This window comes from Ranitomeya variabilis, chromosome 4 (genome assembly GCF_051348905.1).
Source record: "Ranitomeya variabilis isolate aRanVar5 chromosome 4, aRanVar5.hap1, whole genome shotgun sequence".
Lineage (NCBI taxonomy): Eukaryota > Metazoa > Chordata > Amphibia > Anura > Dendrobatidae > Ranitomeya > Ranitomeya variabilis.
In genome coordinates, this window is record NC_135235.1 from 692,864,617 (window position 1) to 692,882,436 (window position 17,820).

A 17,820-nucleotide genomic window follows, 5' to 3' on the forward strand; every position below is an offset into this window, starting at 1 on the left:
CTTCGAAATGAGAACAACAAATTCTCCCAACTACGTAACCCAACCTCGTTAACAAGCTGAACTAAATGGGTCTGCGCTTGTCAACACTAACGTTCCCGCTATGAAAACCCTTCGGAGCCTGCGTTATCAGAAAGCTTTTGGTAATATTGACCGATCCCTGCAGCTTAAAACCAAAAGCCAAGCCTGTCATAAATTTATTCACTTTTGATACGGTCCAACCCCACTCCGCTTTGCCCACCAAAAACAATATCGCCAGGGTCCTGTCACTGTCGGATTCCACCCCTCCCCATTGACCAGACCAGCTTTCCCAGATTTCCCAAGCTGATTTGTAAGCTAGCCACGTTGAGCTTGAGACTGAGGACTGAATCAACCGACCTCCTTGTCCGCAAAATTTTCCACAAACGTGAAGGGCATACCACTCCTGAGGCGTCCGCTTCTGGCGCCAACTCCCGGAACCGTTCCAACTGTGAACGAGACAAAGCATCTGCTATTGAATTTTGCACACACAGTACGTGTACCGCAGAAATGTATGCATTCAATTCCAAACATCGCAACACCAGCTCCCTAACCAATCTAATCACCGGGGGAGAGGAAGAAGTTAGACTATTGATAATAGAGACCACGCTTAGATTATAACAGTGAAAACTGACCTTCCGATTTTGAAAAATGTCACCCCAAATCATAACTGACACCACAATTGGGAACAATTCTAACAGTGCAAGATTCTTGTTGAAACCCTGTTTCTGCCAACCCTCCGGCCACAACCCGGCACTCCACCGACCTCCACAAAACACACCGTTCACAGTTTCCAGGTGAATCAACGATCTAAAATTGTAATTTGATAAAAAACGTTGCCAAACAACCAAATCTTCTCTATGCTCCTTAGTTAAACGAACAAAATGATGTGCCGCCCTGATTCCGGCCGTTGCCAACGACAACCTATAGCAAAAAATCCTACCAATGGGCATAATCCGGCACGCAAAGTTCAAACGTCCCAAAAGGGTCTGCAACGCCTTTAAATTCGCCTTATGCAATCAACCAATCCTGTGTATCTCCTGTACCAGCAACAAAAGTTTGTCCTCAGGCAACCTACACTCCATTTTCTCTGAATCCATAAGGATGTCCAAAAAACTCAAAACCTTGCCAACGGCACGCCAAAGAGCCTAGCCATCCACTCCCTGGTAGCCAACAAATTCCTACATATGGCAGAGCCCGGGGGACCAATAAACAAAAAGTCATCCAAATAATGAATGGTGGAAGGAACTCCGGTAACGTCCCTAATCACCCATTCAAGAAAAGTGCTAAACGTCTCAAACAATGAACAACAAATCGAACAGCCCATAGGCAAACATCTATCTAAATAAAAACCACCATTCCAAAAACAACCCAGCTAAGGAATGCTATTTGGGTGAACCGGGAGCAACCGAAAAGCCGATTCAATATCCGTCTTAGCTAATAAAGCCCCTTTACCATACCGCCGTACCCATTGTACTGCTGCGTCAAATGAAGTGTACACCACTGAACATAACTCCTCATCTATGCCGTCATTAACTGACTTTGGATACGACAAATGCTGGATCAAGCGAAACTTGTTCGGCTCCTTTTTAGGCACCACCCCTAATGGTGAAACAATCGTGCCTTCAATCGGCAAAGAACTAAATGGCCCAGCCATCCTACCCAGTTCCACCTCCTTCACCAACTTACTGCTAACCACCGCAGCATGTATATCCGCTGACCTCAAATTCTTGGTAGTAAAAGGAACCTCATGATTAGGAGCCGGAATCTGAAAACCATCAGAAAACCCGCGTAAAAAAATTCCCACCTTTTCTTGATCCGGGTATCTATTTAGATAAGGGGCCATCTTTTGAAGCCTCACTGGGGTCTCCCCCTTGACTGCCACCCACTCCAGGCTTACCCCTTGCTTTCTTGAAACATTTAGATGCTCCGTGAGAGCCTCCGTTGCAATGGGAACAAACATGCTTAAATTTGCAGGAGTTCCCGTACTTACATTGGCCGTCATTAAACTGCCAACATGTTCCTGACTTCTCTTTCCCTCCCTGGCCCCCCTGCCCTCCGCTGCCATGTCCTATCTGTTGGTTGCCGGCGCCACCGCTCCCATGAAAGGACTGCCCATACCTCACTGGGGCCATGACTTTCAACCAAAGTCCAATGTCCTTTTGATCCCATTTGATTTCTGGCCCAACCACCTTCCTCTGACGGAACTGCTCATTATAACGCAGCCACGCCTGACCCCCATAGGTACGATGTGCCTCGCCTATCGAGTCAAAGTAACAAAAAAGACCCGAACAGTTGTCCGGAAATTTTTCGCCTATTACACTAGCCAGTATCGCAAAAGCCTGTTGCCAATTAATGAAAGTTTGCGGAATCAACCGCCACCTCCTCTTCTCCTCCTCCTTTTTACTATCCTCCTTCTTACCCTTGTCCAAGTTAAACTTTTCTAAAGGAAGGAGGGAGAAAATCTCCACACACTCATCCTTCCAAATTTTCTCCTTCACCTCCTTCTTCAGATGCGCACCAAGCGGACCCTTAAAGCATACATTTGGAGCGCCCCCAGACGCAAGGCCGAGGGGTTCTCGGTACCGGGCCTCTCTGTCTCGGTCTTGGGGTTGTCACGGTGGCTAGACCCGGTCCGTGACCCTGCTAAGGGGCGTCCAATGAAAGATGAGATGATGGTGCGTGGTGTAGGTCACGGTGAATAACGAGGACACAAGGTTGCAGTCTCTTTACCTCTTTACTGAAGGCTTCAGGATCCTCAATCCAGAGTACTGCTAACAGGGCTGGCTGAGACTGGCCGGTCCGAAAGCTCCTCCAAAGTTTCCTTTGCAGGTGGAAATCAGTGCCTACCTTCTAGCGCCTGTGTGTTGTAGTACTTCCCTGCTGAGCACCACGGGATAGTCCTCACAACTGTTGTGTCTGTTTCTGATGTTCTTTCTCACAACTTGTATCTGTTCTGATGTTCTTCTCCGTCCCCCAGATGATATGGCTAGGACGCACCCATATGACGGGTAGGCCTGGAGTTCTTCCGGGATCCTAGTGTCGCCCCTCTCCCACAATCGCCCCCTATGTCTGCTTAGGTGTTTTAGGTGAGACAGCCAACCTATAATTAACTGTCCTGCCATTGGTTTGAAGTAATGGTTGGAGCCCAATACTTCCACCGGCCACGTGCCTCAGTAGGATGTTACCTCGATCTTACGGCACGACTCCTACTGGTGTTATCTCCTTATTGCTGTGATCTCGTTTCTCACTCTCCACAATAAACCTCGCTTCTTGTCCTTTCTTGAGATACCGCCGCAATGTAGTGCAGGCGCGGTTCCTTAATGCTCTGTCTTGTTCGCTAGGCCTCTGTCAGGATCCCACCCCTGACAGGGACCCCCCTGAATCTTTCCCCGCAACACCCTCTGCCACAGGATGTTGCCTGGTTCCAACCCAGTCAGCTTCTAACTAACTTCCTATCCAACCCCCAGTTTTACCAGATTGTGAGGAGTGTCCTAATACATAGTACCCTTTGCTCCCCCTGGAGGCCAGACTGTGAAGTGTATTGGTGTCTGTGATACCTGGTCAGGTGAACTCCTTCAGTGCCATCAGACGTACCATCACTCCCCTTAGCGGCGGAGCGTCAGTACTGCAACGACCAGGACTCTGGGGCGCTGCACATACACCTCCCCTTTCGCTGTTGTCCAACTTTACTGTATCCCCCTTATCTTTCTCGGTCTTCACCGACACCGATACACTGGCGGACGACGCCTGTGCCGACTCCCCTGGCCTTGCTGAGCCGCTCACCACCCACGATCCAATACCCAAACCATGTAACCAGGCTCCCTGCAGTGAGCCTTCAGCCCCTTCCGCAACTCCGCCTTCTAGACTTCTCAAAAATGCGACACCCCAGCCAGAATATTGCTAATTCCCGACACCTCAGAGCCCCCCACCCCCGCTAGCGCGCCGATGTCAGCTGCTGCACCCTGACTTCCCCCAACATCACCTAACCGACCCCCTGATGGTGACAAACGAGACATGGACATATACTCACGAGGCTGCACGGGTGCTGTGTCCCCGCCAGCTGGACATCCAGACTCCTGCTGTTCTCAATCCACCGGCTGCTCGCTCCCTGACTCGCTCCCGACGTCGTCCTCTTGCTGCTCCAGGCCCACGCCCCTGGCCTCCACGTCACCAGGGTGGACCGAAGCAGGGGATCCTTGCCGCTCCCTCGACCATCTGCTGGACCTGGATCTGTAAGCAGTAGCAGCCTCCCGTAGCCTGCCGCCCGTCGGATCGCTGCTGTCATGCCCAGATAGAGAGCCCGGCAAAGCATCTGAAGGCTGCCTGCCCTGCAACCTGCTCTGCCTGCCACTCCGCTTGTCAGGTGACCTTCTTCCGGCTGTTCCCCGGGTACCTGCGGCCGCAGACACTGCCGGACTTCTTCTTGAAGCTGTTGCAGCTGCCTGCCTCCCTCTCACCGCAGCTGGCCGGGCCACACTCTCCGGTGCTTCGCCGGCGCTGCTAGGCCCTCTCCTGGCCTGCACCGGCCCCCGGCGCGCAGGCACAGGCCGAACTTCCAGTGCGGCCTGCATTTCCAGCAAAGCCTGGCTGGCCGCAGTGCTCCTTGTGTCAGTGGTGCGCCGCCGGCAGAGCGGGTGCCTGGATTCCTGCCGGAGGTGGTGCCAGGCGGGTCGGCTGCAGCACTGCACCTGGCTTCCGCAGGATCCCAGGAGGGGCTCCGCAGCCTCCGCCTGCCACGCGACGCGATCTCCGGCGCTAGCCGCTTGGGGCCTGGTCCTCTGCGTCCTGCTGCCCCGCTGACCTGCATCACCCAGCAAGGAAGCCAGCTGCTCCCGGAGCCAGCCATCCCTTTGCGATCTCGCCATGTCCCGCAGCCTGTCTACCAAGCCATCAACAGACTCCATGGTAAGTCTGTCCAAAGGAGGGGGGTTGAAGGCCTTTTACGCTGAATCTTTCCTGTGAGTTCCTTCCACGCTCCTTTTCCCGCTGTGTTCTTTCCTGTGAATGGCGTTTTCCCGCACTTTTCCCCCCTTGTCGCCCATCCCCAACCCCCAAACTCCTCCCCTGTTCTCCTACAGCCAATCCTACGCACCGCTTTTAAAAAACAATATGGGAAAAACCCCTCCCATGGCAACGCAGTCATGGGGGGCCTCCATCAAGCTGTGCCTATTCCAGCCCCCATCTGGAGAAATTGCAAAACCAATTTTGAGGTTTATTTTCTCCCGTTAACCTTGCAAAAATAAAAAATTGGGGGCCAAAAAGATTATTTTTGTTGGGAAAATGTGATTTTTTTTATTTTCACTGCTCAACAATATCAACTTCTATGAAGCACCTGGGAGTTCAAGGTGATAACCATACATCTAGATAAGTTCCTTGAGAGGTCTAGTTTCCAAAATGGGGTCACTTGAGGGAATTTCCACTCTTTGGGCACTTCAAGGGCTCTCCAATCGTGGCACGGTGTCTGCCAATGATTCCAGCAATTATTTTGGATTCACAAAGTAAAATAGTGCTCCTTCCCTTCCGAGACCTGCTGTGCGCCCAAACAGTAGTTTTCCTCAACATATGGGGTATCAGCGTGCTCAAGAGACAATGCACAACAAATTTTACAGTTCCTTTTCTCCTGTTACTCTTGTGAAAATAAAAAAATGGTGTCTAATATGAAATGCTTGTGAAAAAAGTTACGGTAAATGTTCCTTTTTTCCTTCCACGTTCCTTTTATTCCTGTGAAAGACCTGAAGGGTTAATAAACGTGTTGAATGTGGTTTTGAGAACCTTGAGGGGTGCAGTTTTTAGAATGGTGTCACTTTGGGGTATTTTCTGTCATATAGGCCCCTCAAAGTCACTTCAAATGTGAGGTGGTCCCTAAAAAAATGGTTTTGTAAATTTGTTGGTAAAAATAATAGAATTTGCTGGTGAACTTTTAACCCTTATAACTTCCTTACAAAAATTATGTTTCAAAATTGTGCTGATGTAAAGTAGACATGTGGGAAATTATATTAATTAACTATTTTGTGTGACATAAAATATGATAATTTCAACATTTTCAAAATTTTCATAAAATTTCTGATTTTTTTCACAAATAAACACAAGTCATATCAAAGAAATGTTACCACTATAATAAAATACAATACGTCAAGAGAAATATGTCGCCATATAGTAGACGTCCGGTTACTCTTGTGAAAATAAAAAAAATTGGGGCTAATAATTCCCTCATGTGTGGGGTCTATTTGTCTCCAGAGAAATCACACGTTACATTCCACACATAACACTGTGTAGAGAAGGCGGCGCGGGGTAATTGTGCCAGTAGTGAGGGGGAATAATGGCGGGAATGTCACTGACTGAGGAGAAGTTTCCATGTAGGGTCTGCACTACAGATATCATTCACTGAGGCCCCTGATCATGTGACCCCTGACTCCTCCCCTCCTGTGACCTCATCACAGGTCCTGTGCGCACACAGAGCAGCCATATTTGTGGTGGCGGCTCTGCAGGTGGAGGTAGGTGCTGGAGATTCCCCATTACTGAGCGCGGGGGACATTAACCCCTTCAGTACTGAGACTTTTCTGGTGTTTTTGATGCCACTTTATAAGAATCTGTTCTGTTTCCTGTGATAGATACATACGACCCAACTATGGAAGACAGGAAGTGAGGAAATGGATTGTTCTCATAGTACAGGGCCCCTTTCTTGGTGCCACACAGTGTAATGCTCCTTATGTAGTATGTATGATGCCCCCCACACAGTATAATGTTCCCACAGTACCGCCATCCTCCCATACAGTGTAATGCCCCCATTATGTCCCTGTATTAAGTGACCAGATAAAACATACAGACAAACACAAGGTAGAAGTAACCAATATCATTATTTAATTCCCTGATGTGACGGAATTGTGATCACTATGGCAACAGTATATAATACAAAACAGGGTGATTACGAGGTGAAATATACAATATCATAAATACAATGAATTCTCCGGCTCACTCTCACTGTAATAGCAGCCTCTAACCGTATGCTACTTTAGCTACTGACAAGGGCGATGGTCTTGACACATATAGGCCTCAACACTACCTCTTCTGCGAACACCGGCCATAGTGGAGGTCTCTGGTTCTTCCCGCTAGGCCACATGTCCTCCTGATAAAGTCTATTAAGGCTCGCTGACTGACACAGGTTTGGTTCTCAGGTCTTGAATGGCATAACCTGGACTCTGGGACTCATCTGATGTCGCCTGGGTTCTGCTTCCCGGCATGCCTGTTGTGGATTCTGTTTGTGGGCTCCCTCTGGTGGTTACGGCTGGTACTGGGTGACTTTGGTGGGTTGCGGTCTCTGGTTTCCACCTGTCCATCAGCGGCTGGGTGTTTCCTATTTAGCCTGGCCTTTCTGTCATTCCCTCGCCGGCTATCAATGTATTCAGATGTGCTCAGTTTGGTTCCTGACTACCTGCTCCCAGATCTTTCAGGATAAGCTAAGTGCTGATTTTCAGTTGTTTGGTTTTTTGTCCAGCTTGCTAATTATGACTCTATGCTAGCTGGTAGCTCTAGTGGGCTGAGGTTCTCCCCATGTGCCATGAGTTGGCACATGGGTTCTTGTAATCTCAGGATGGTTTTTGATTAGGGTTTTTTGCTGACCGCTCAGACCCCTTTTGTATCATTCTGCTTTCTAGTTACAGCGGGCCTCAATTTGCTAAACCTATATTCATCTCTATGTGCGTGCCTTCCTCTCATTTCACCGTCAATACATGTGGGGGGCAACTATACCTTTTGGGGTTCATTCCTCTGGAGGCAAGTGAGGTCTTTATTTCCTCTGCAGTGCTAGTTAGCTCTTAGGCTGGTGCGTGGCGTCTAGAACCAACGTAGGCACGCTCCCTGGCTATCTCTAGTTGTGTTTGTCAGGAGTAGGGCAGCGGTCAGCCCAGGTACCATCACCCTAGAGCTCGTCCGTTATTTATTACTACTTTGCTTGTCCAGTGCTATCCCTAGCCATTGGGATTCATGACAGTATAGCCGGCCACAAAGTGTTAATTGTCTGGGCTGAAGCAGGAGGAAAAGAAGTGTTTTGGGGAAAATTTTTTTTTTTCCTTCAGAGTTTTTGCTGCCTAGCCCTTAATTGCTGTCTAGCTGCTTCTTACCTCCTCTTAACCCTTGAATGGCTCTGATCTTAGCTGTTTAACATGGATGTCCAGAGTTTGGCTTCCAGCCTGAGTAATCTCGCTGCAAAGGTTCAAAACATACAGGATTTTGTTGTTCACACTCCCATGTCTGAACCTAGAATTCCTATTCCAGAGTTCTTTTCTGGAGATAGATCTACCTTCCTGAATTTCAGGAACAATTGTAAATTGTTTCTTTCTTTAAAATCTCGCTCCTCTGGAGACCCTGCTCAACAGGTCAAGATTGTCATATCTTTCCTGCGGGGCGACCCTCAGAATTGGGCATTTGCATTGGCACCAGGGGATCCTGCATTGCTCAGTGTGGATGCGTTTTTTCTGGCACTGGGATTGCTTTATGAGGAACCTAACCTGGAGATTCAGGCTGAAAAGGCTTTATTAGCCCTCTCTCAGGGGCATGATGAAGCGGAAATATATTGTCAAAAATTTCGGAAATGGTCGGTGCTTACTCAGTGGAATGAGTGTGCCCTGGCTGCTAACTTCAGAAATGGTCTTTCTGAGGCCATTAAGGATATTATGGTGGGGTTCCCTGCGCCTACAGGTCTGAATGAATGAAGAAAAAGGGGGACCAGCGCACTACCAATCAGGTCAATAATACACGGGGTGCGAAAGAGATGGTGTACAACCATAACAACACAAGAGAAAAAGCACCACTCTATAAGAATCGCACACCACTAATAAATGATGAAAAAAAGGGAAAACTTTTATTGATACAAATGTTAAAAACAGTTAAAATGGCATAATGCCGTGAATTCCCCACTGGCCCGCCACAGAGATACAATCAGTAAGCAAATACATATGGCACACAATTGCCCTATCAAAGTAGGTAATCAATACAATGCTGGGTGTCCGTGCTTTAGTTGGTAATAAAAATGGCGCAAACAAAGTATAACGATCCCCTCATAGAAACAAAAAACAATAGCACCTAGTAGGGAAATAGAAATGTGCCCCTAGTGCCAGAAACGGCATAGGGTCCAAAGCATACTATGCCCCCAGTCAAGTGGCCGACATGCTGCAAGGATATAAATAACCAATATATGGTAATAATGAAGCATAGAAAGACCCTAAAACACTGGTATAATTACCACAGCAGAAGGCGCTGCCAAAACATATGCTGCAGGCAGAGTGCCCAAGGTGCCAAGAGATCAATGAGAGGGACCAAGCGCCGCAGGCAGGGCACAACGTGGGGAGCAAGCCCAACGCGTGTCGCCGTCACCAAGGACGGCTTCGTCACCTGACGAAGGACGAAGGACGCCGTCCTTGGTGACGGCGACACGCGTTGGGCTTGCTCCCCACGTTGTGCCCTGCCTGCGGCGCTTGGTCCCTCTCATTGATCTCTTGGCACCTTGGGCACTCTGCCTGCAGCATATGTTTTGGCAGCGCCTTCTGCTGTGGTAATTATACCAGTGTTTTAGGGTCTTTCTATGCTTCATTATTACCATATATTGGTTATTTATATCCTTGCAGCATGTCGGCCACTTGACTGGGGGCATAGTATGCTTTGGACCCTATGCCGTTTCTGGCACTAGGGGCACATTTCTATTTCCCTACTAGGTGCTATTGTTTTTTGTTTTTTGTTTCTATGAGGGGATCGTTATACTTTGTTTGCGCCATTTTTATTACCAACTAAAGCACGGACACCCAGCATTGTATTGTATTGATTACCTGCTTTGATAGGGCAATTGTGTGCCATATGTATTTGCTTACTGATTGTATCTCTGTGGCGGGCCAGTGGGGAATTCACGGCATTATGCCATTTTAACTGTTTTTAACATTTGTATCAATAAAAGTTTTCCCTTTTTTTCATCATTTATTAGTGGTGTGCGATTCTTATAGAGTGGTGCTTTTTCTCTTGTGTTGTACAGGTCTGAATGAGTCTATGGCTATGGCCATTCAGATTGATCGGCGTTTACGGGAGCGCAAACCTGTGCACCAGTTGGCGGTGTCTTCTGAACAGGCACCTGAGACTATGCAATGTGATAGAATTCAGTCCAGAAGTGAACGGCAAAATTATAGGTGGAAAAATGGATTGTGTTTTTATTGTGGTGATTCAGCTCATGTTATATCAGCATGCTCTAAACGCACAAAAAAGGTTGATAAATCTTTTGCCATTGGTACTCTGCAGTCTAAGTTCATTTTGTCTGTGACTCTGATTTGTTCACTGTCTTCCATTTCCGTCGATGCCTATGTGGATTCGGGCGCTGCCCTGAGTCTTATGGATTGGTCATTTGCCAAACGCTGCGGTTTTGGTCTGGAGCCTCTGGAAGTTCCTATTCATCTGAAGGGAATTGACTCTACACCATTGGCTATGAATAAACCGCAGTATTGGACACAAGTGACCATGCGCATGACTCCCGTTCATCAGGAGGTGATTCGCTTCCTTGTACTGTATAATTTACATGATGTACTAGTGCTTGGTCTGCCATGGTTACAAACTCATAATCCTGTCCTGGATTGGAAAACTATGTCTGTGTTAAGCTGGGGATGTCAGGGGGTTCATGATAATGCACCTCTGATTTCAATCGCTTCATCTACTCCTTCTGAGATCCCTGCGTTTTTGTCTGACTATCGGGATGTTTTTGAGGAGCCTAAGCTTAATTCGCTCCCTCCTCATAGGGATTGTGACTGTGCTATAGAATTAATTCCTGGCAGTAAGTTCCCTAAGGGTCGTTTATTTAATCTGTCTGTGCCAGAGCATACTGCTATGCGGAATTATATTAAGGAGTCCTTGGAAAAGGGACATATTCGTCCATCTTCGTCCCCTCTGGGAGCAGGTTTTTTTTTCGTGGAAAAAAAAGATGGTTCCCTGAGGCCTTGTATAGATTATCGCCTTCTGAATAAGATTACAGTCAAATATCAGTATCCATTGCCATTATTGACTGATTTGTTTGCTCGCATTAAGGGAGCTAGGTGGTTCACTAAGATAGATCTTCGCGGTGCGTATAATCTTGTGCGGATAAAACAGGGTGATGAGTGGAAAACCGCATTTAATACGCCTGAGGGCCATTTTGAGTATTTGGTAATGCCTTTTGGACTCTCCAATGCTCCGTCTGTCTTTCAGTCCTTTATGCACAATATTTTCCGTGAATATCTGGATAAGTTTATGATTGTGTATTTGGATGATATTTTGGTGTTTTCTGATGACTGGGAGTCTCATGTTCTACAGGTCAGGAAGGTGTTTCAGGTTCTGTGGGCCAATTCTCTGTTTGTGAAGGGCTCAAAGTGTCTCTTTGGAGTCCAGAAGATTTCTTTTTTGGGGTAAATTTTTTCTCCTTCTACTATTGAGATGGATCCCGTCAAGGTTCAGGCGATTTGTGACTGGACACAACCTACATCTGTTAAGAGTCTTCAGAAGTTCTTGGGGTTTGCTAATTTTTATCGTCGGTTCATTGCTAATTTTTCCAGTGTTGTTAAACCTTTGACTGATTTGACTAAAAAGGGTGCTGATGTTGCTAATTGGTCTCCTACGGCTGTGGAGGCCTTTCAGGAACTTAAGCGCCGGTTTTCTTCTGCTCCTGTGTTATGTCAACCAGATGTTTCACTTCCTTTTCAGGTTGAGGTTGATGCTTCCGAGATTGGAGCGGGGGCGGTTTTGTCACAGAGAAGTTCCAATGGCTCGGTGATGAAGCCATGTGCATTCTTCTCTAGAAAATTCTCGCCCGCCGAGCGCAATTATGATGTGGGTAATCGGGAGCTTTTGGCCATGAAGTGGGCATTTGAGGAGTGTCGTCATTGGCTTGAGGGTGCTAGACATCGTGTGGTGGTCTTGACTGATCACAAGAATCTCATTTACCTTGAGTCTGCCAGGCGTCTGAATCCTAGACAGGCTCGTTGGTCGTTGTTTTTTTCTCGTTTAAATTTCGTGGTTTCATACCTGCCAGGTTCAAAGAATGTGAAGGCAGATGCTCTTTCCAGGAGTTTTGTGCCTGACTCTCCTGGAGACTCTGGGCCTACTGGTATCCTTAGGGATGGGGTAATATTGTCCGCCGTATCCCCAGACTTGCGACGTGCATTGCAGGAGTTTCAGGCGGATAAACCTGATCGTTGTCCACCAGAAAGACTGTTTGTTCCGGATGATTGGACCAGTAGAGTCATCTCCGAGGTCCATTCTTCTGTGTTGGCTGGTCATCCTGGAATATTTGGTACTAGAGACTTGGTGGCCAGGTCTTTTTGGTGGCCTTCCTTGTCAAGGGATGTGCGCACTTTTGTGCAGTCTTGTGAAGTGTGTGCTCGGGCTAAGCCTTGCTGTTCTCGGGCCAGTGGGTTGTTGTTATCCTTGCCCATCCCGAAGAGGCCTTGGACGCACATTTCCATGGATTTTATTTCTGATCTCCCTGTTTCACAGAAAATGTCCGTTATCTGGGTTGTGTGTGACCGCTTTTCTAAGATGGTTCATTTGGTGCCCTTGCCTAAGTTGCCTTCCTCCTCCGAGTTGGTCCCTTTATTTTTTCAGAACGTGGTTCGTTTGCATGGGATTCCGGAGAATATCGTTTCTGACAGGGGATCCCAGTTTGTGTCTAGATTTTGGCGGACGTTTTGTGCTAAGATGGGCATTGATTTGTCTTTCTCGTCTGCATTCCATCCTCAGACTAATGGCCAGACGGAGCGAACTAATCAGACCTTGGAAACTTATTTGAGGTGTTTTGTTTCTGCTGATCAAGATGACTGGGTTGCCTTTTTGCCACTGGCCGAATTTGCCCTTAATAATCGGGCTAGTTCTGCTACTTTGGTCTCTCCATTTTTTTTGTAATTCGGGGTTTCATCCTCGTTTTTCCTCTGGTCAGGTGGAGTCTTCGGATTGTCCTGGAGTGGACGTGGTGGTGGACAGGCTACATCAGATTTGGAATCAGGTGGTGGACAATTTGAAGTTATCTCAGGAGAAGACTCAGCAGTTTGCTAATCGCCGTCGCCGCGTGGGTCCCCGACTTCTTGTTGGGGACTTGGTGTGGTTATCTTCTCGTTTTGTCCCTATGAAGGTCTCTTCTCCTAAGTTCAAGCCTCGGTTCATCGGTCCTTATAGGATCTCGGAGATTCTTAACCCTGTATCTTTTCGTTTGGATCTCCCAGCATCGTTTGCTATTCATAATGTGTTCCATCGGTCGTTATTGCGGAGGTATGAGGTGCCCGTTGTTCCTTCGGTTGAGCCTCCTGCTCCGGTGCTGGTGGAGGGAGAATTGGAGTATGTTGTTGAGAAGATCTTGGATTCTCGTGTTTCCAGACGTAAACTCCAGTATTTGGTTAAGTGGAAGGGTTATGGTCAGGAGGATAATTCCTGGGTGGTCGCCTCCGATGTTCATGCGACTGATTTGGTCCGCGCCTTCCATAGAGCTCATCCTGATCGCCCTGGGGGTTCTCGTGAGGGTTCGGTGACCCCTCCTCAAGGGGGGGGTACTGTTGTGGATTCTGTTTGTGGGCTCCCTCTGGTGGTTACGGCTGGTACTGGGTGACTTTGGTGGGTTGCGGTCTCTGGTTTCCACCTGTCCATCAGCGGCTGGGTGTTTCCTATTTAGCCTGGCCTTTCTGTCATTCCCTCGCCGGCTATCAATGTATTCAGATGTGCTCAGTTTGGTTCCTGACTACCTGCTCCCAGATCTTTCAGGATAAGCTAAGTGCTGATTTTCAGTTGTTTGGTTTTTTGTCCAGCTTGCTAATTATGACTCTATGCTAGCTGGTAGCTCTAGTGGGCTGAGGTTCTCCCCATGTGCCATGAGTTGGCACATGGGTTCTTGTAATCTCAGGATGGTTTTTGATTAGGGTTTTTTGCTGACCGCTCAGACCCCTTTTGTATCATTCTGCTTTCTAGTTACAGCGGGCCTCAATTTGCTAAACCTATATTCATCTCTATGTGCGTGCCTTCCTCTCATTTCACCGTCAATACATGTGGGGGGCAACTATACCTTTTGGGGTTCATTCCTCTGGAGGCAAGTGAGGTCTTTATTTCCTCTGCAGTGCTAGTTAGCTCTTAGGCTGGTGCGTGGCGTCTAGAACCAACGTAGGCACGCTCCCTGGCTATCTCTAGTTGTGTTTGTCAGGAGTAGGGCAGCGGTCAGCCCAGGTACCATCACCCTAGAGCTCGTCCGTTATTTATTACTACTTTGCTTGTCCAGTGCTATCCCTAGCCATTGGGATTCATGACACATGCCACAACCTGCTGCCTCAGGCACTTTACCATGGCCTGGTATCTCGGCCTCAGTTTCTTCCCCGACACACGTCCTGCCTGTTCTTTGCTTGCCGCCAAATATGCTCCTTTGTTTGTACTTTTATTTCAAGAAACTGCATCGTCAAGGTACCATCTAGACTCTTCCTTGCTGAAACTCTCCCTATTCCCATTGATTCCTCAGGGTCCCGCCTGGATGGTAGATGGCAGTCTTCTTATACAAATGCCGCACATTGTTGAGAATTCCAGCTTCCTTTGGCACTCCTTTTTAAAACCCATTATGCAGTATATGTGATGCCATTCACACAGTATAATGTTCAAACAGTGATGACATCTCACACACAAAAGATATTTATATTTCCATGGTACCCCCCCCCCCACACAGTACAATGTTCTGCTAGTACCACAAATACACCACACTCAGTATATTCTTCTTACAGCACCACAATTCCCTCCATATAGTATAATAGCACTGTGTTGAGGTTTTATTAGCAGATGTAAAGAAGAAAAATAAATACTGTAAAATAATAAATCTCCTCATATGTTTCCCTTATTATCTCCAGTAATTGTATTATTACACAGGATTTTTATGATGTTACATCGGCTCATCGTCTTCTCATTCAGGTCCCTACAATATCGGATCCTCTCAGTGAAGATCTTCTATATAAGAGAATTTTCCTGATTTACCCATCAAAGATGGATATGGACAGAGACAAGATGGCGGAGAGGATATTACACCTCACCCTAGAGATCCTCGTCCGGCTTACTGGAGAGGTGAGAGATTCTGATGACGTCACATTACATCATTCTTATCTATGGGAATAACAGATGGACAGAACTGGAGAGGTGAGGACTCTGGAAATGTCTGTAGTGAGATTTATTAATGTGTCTCTCCATAACCAGGATTACACAGTAGTGAAGAAGATCTCTAGTGAACGCTATATAAATCCAACCAAAAAGAAAGTCAGACCGCACCCAATACCAACTTTGTCTTCATGGACATCAGAGCGCACGTCCACACCAGGGGGTCCTCCTGGTCATAGTCCACAATAAGTATATAAGCAAAGGACAGCGCCACATCCGGGAGTGTCAGGCAATAACCCACTTTATCCTGCCTCCTGCGGCAACGTTTCGGTCCGAGGACCTTTGTCAAGCACAGTACAGTCACCTCTTAACCACCATTATATACCATTAAGACCACCCCCATAGTTAACACAGAACCAATGGCAGTGTCATGATCACATAGAAAAAAACATCAGTATAACAAATTACATAGAAACGCATAAAAACACAATTATACACTACCCAGTACATATAGTATTCGTCCCCTAGTGTAAACACACCCCCTGATCGCTCTTATGATAACATACCAGTCCCCAAACGTAGTCTCTGCAGCCCTGGCTATCCGGATGTAAACACACTGTGTCACCCTATCAGAACCGTGCTTCAGCCGTTGCCATAGTGCAGTGGGCGTGTGCAGGGCCAGTGCGGCCCAATCAGACACCAGTGCCGGTCACATGTGACCGCACTGAGTCATACAGGCAGCGTCCACTGTCACCCTCCTCCACAAGCACCAGCAACGCTGCGCACGCCTGGGCAAAGGATCCTCCCACCGAACTCCCACATCATCCCCATGGAAACAAATTACAACAGTTCACAATGCTCTATAAGAGCGCCGGTCCGGATACAGTTCAATACAACTATGGAGACACATTACAGCATTCCATAGTGTTTAGTACGCCGGTCCAAATACAGTTCATTATAATCATAAAAGCCAGTATTTATCCAGATGCGATGTTCCACTTTCTTCCTTCAGAGCACAAGTTCGATTCCAAAAAATGGACGGTCCACAACATCATTGTCCCAGTGCGCATATATTTATAGTCTTATCCTTACAAAGAAAGCCAGCACGCATTCTTTCAGGGCTCCACTTCTCCACTCAAGTGGATAATGTTGTGTCCATAGTTTCACAATTTTGACTTCACATAGCCATGTTGAAAAAGAGCATCGGGGATATCCATTATTACCCAGATCCAGTAACATTCTGATAGAAACCAATGCATAAATTCAATTTGATTGGTATTATAAAGCATCCCCCTGTTCCTTGGATATCACACCAACCCTGCAAAGATACATAAAAAACATACAGGGGGAAAACAAATCCAATCGTACAGTGTGTAAATTAATACCAAATTGGCGCAAAAGCAAAACCTTACATATATCAAATTGAATATATGAACATCTATCCATCTCACCAACATATATCTCTAGATGCAATTATATTATAAACTAAACATACGCTAATAGGGCTCAACAGCTAACAGCATTTAGAGTATCCATCATGTGTATCATGGTTAAAAGCAATACACTTAAACGCTTATAGGAGACAATTCTGTGGATATTCTATATTCATACCCCTTGGAAAGAGCGTGTCCAGGTCAAAAATCCATTGGAGTTCCCTTTTCTCTATTTTGAAGAAAAGGGAACTCCAATGGATTTTTGACCTGGACACGCTCTTTCCAAGGGGTATGAATATAGAATATCCACAGAATTGTCTCCTATAAGCGTTTAAGTGGGTTGGTTGTGGATCCTCGCCGGTGTATTGCTTTTAACCATGATTTTAAATTTATGATGTGATTTGATGTAGTACCCATGTACGGTGGTGTAATTTTGATTATCCCTAATTCCCCTATTATATGGGAGCTTTTGAGCCATTTATTTCTCCCTTAAAGAAAATTATGAATTATGATACACATGATGGATACTCTAAATGCTGTTAGCTGTTGAGCCCTATTAGCGTATGTTTAGTTTATAATATAATTGCATCTAGAGATATATGTTGGTGAGATGGATAGATGTTCATATATTCAATTTGATATATGTAAGGTTTTGCTTTTGCGCCAATTTGGTATTAATTTACACACTGTACGATTGGATTTGTTTTCCCCCTGTATGTTTTTTATGTATCTTTGCAGGGTTGGTGTGATATCCAAGGAACAGGGGGATGCTTTATAATACCAATCAAATTGAATTTATGCATTGGTTTCTATCAGAATGTTACTGGATCTGGGTAATAATGGATATCCCCGATGCTCTTTTTCAACATGGCTATGTGAAGTCAAAATTGTGAAACTATGGACACAACATTATCCACTTGAGTGGAGAAGTGGAGCCCTGAAAGAATGCGTGCTGGCTTTCTTTGTAAGGATAAGACTATAAATATATGCGCACTGGGACAATGATGTTGTGGACCGTCCATTTTTTGGAATCGAACTTGTGCTCTGAAGGAAGAAAGTGGAACATCGCATCTGGATAAATACTGGCTTTTATGATTATAATGAACTGTATTTGGACCGGCGTACTAAACACTATGGAATGCTGTAATGTGTCTCCATAGTTGTATTGAACTGTATCCGGACCGGCGCTCTTATAGAGCATTGTGAACTGTTGTAATTTGTTTCCATGGGGATGATGTGGGAGTTCGGTGGG

At 46.5% G+C, this 17,820-nt stretch overlaps 1 protein-coding gene across 1 annotated transcript in view; it reads right to left on the minus strand.

The window, feature by feature from the left end:
* Positions 1–17,820, minus strand: part of LOC143767646 (uncharacterized) — a 383,745-nt gene that overhangs the window by 50,962 nt on the left and 314,963 nt on the right. The gene's annotated exons all lie outside the window — the stretch shown is intronic.